The sequence below is a fragment of the Frankliniella occidentalis genome, unplaced genomic scaffold (genome assembly GCF_000697945.3).
Source record: "Frankliniella occidentalis isolate FOCC.00 unplaced genomic scaffold, Focc_3.1 Scaffold205, whole genome shotgun sequence".
In the NCBI taxonomy this organism is placed as follows: domain Eukaryota; kingdom Metazoa; phylum Arthropoda; class Insecta; order Thysanoptera; family Thripidae; genus Frankliniella; species Frankliniella occidentalis.
Window position 1 is genome coordinate 578,457 of NW_026267331.1, and position 1,272 is coordinate 579,728.

Here is a 1,272-nt window from a genome sequence, read left to right on the forward strand (position 1 = left end):
CTACACATTTTACCTGACATTTATTTATTTGCTAAGATTGTGGAGATTTACCTGTAAAATTGTTTCTAAGGCAGAGGTACTTCTGTCACCTATGCCATTTTCTGGCTGCATTTTTTGGTGCAATCAGGATTCCTAAATTAAGAGATGTACTGAGTTTGCAATTAATTGTAAAGGCTGAGTTGAGAAAGCTTATCCTTTTGAGTTCCTTTTAAATTGTCCACCATGATATAGATATATTTGTGACAGTGGCTCTTAATTTCATATTTGATATAGATGTACAAATTTAGTCATTGTTAATGCTGTATGACCGTGCATGACATGCTTACTAGATCACGTAAAGTCAACTTAATAATTTATTAATTTGTTATTTATTCAATGACTTAGTGAGGGCATTAATTTAGAAACAATTACTTCAGCATTTCATTAAGAGCACTATTGTTAAAAAGAATTCTTTAAGAAATTTTCTGATGTGTATTAGTTGTTGCTTTTTTTTTCTTTTTTTTAGTAGCTTAGCCAACTTAATTGCCTCTGATAGTGCCCTTGAGTTTCATGTCCTGTAGATAGTCAATTTCTCAGTATTGTAACTTATTAACTGCTGTATTATGCAGTAGGAATCTAAAGAAGAAAAGAAGTTAAGGAGTACTGAGTACTTTCCTTGCTTTGATCCTGTAGATCATTTTTTCTTTGGTCTTAAAGGCACTCATGGCGAGAAATTTACCTCATATTTACCATTTCCTGTGAATTTAGTATTACATTTTAGTTAAATGTCTTCGTTTTAACTTTAATTTATGCACAGTCGCTATATTTTGTTCGCGGCATCACGCTCCCCGTGTTTGAAGGCACTAACATGTCTGTCAATGTCTATTTTAAAAGCACTGTGATATTTTGACATTAAATTAACCTGGGCTGGAACAAAAATAAGGCTTTTAGTTAAAAATATTTTGTGTCGTATGCGATGAACACAAGCAACCATGGTATATGATGATTAACCTGTGTAACTATGGTTCAAACCCACCCAGCCTCTTTTAGATAAATCTTTTTTGAAGATATAGGGGGCCTGTGATGTAAGCGGACCAGTACAGCGACAGGGTTGGGACTCTTGCTTTTGCCTTTCAATTACATGTGATCTGTACTGTGTATATGAAAAATAAATTAATATTTTGTCGAAACCGTGTGCCTCCTTCAGTTATTCCCGAAGGGTTTGTCACCAGGGTTAACGAGTAAATCCACTGACCGCAAGTCAAAGGATTAGACGTCACTGGAATTGACTGG

At 34.6% G+C, this 1,272-nt stretch overlaps 1 protein-coding gene across 2 annotated transcripts in view; it reads left to right on the forward strand.

Moving 5' to 3' along the window:
* Positions 1–1,169, forward strand: part of LOC113213606 (trehalase) — a gene marked incomplete in the record, with an annotated part of 25,274 nt that extends 24,105 nt beyond the window's left edge. For both annotated transcript variants that reach the window (XM_026432725.2, XM_026432721.2), the window contains 1 exon segment: positions 1–1,169.
* Positions 1,170–1,272: the final 103 nt, after the last annotated feature.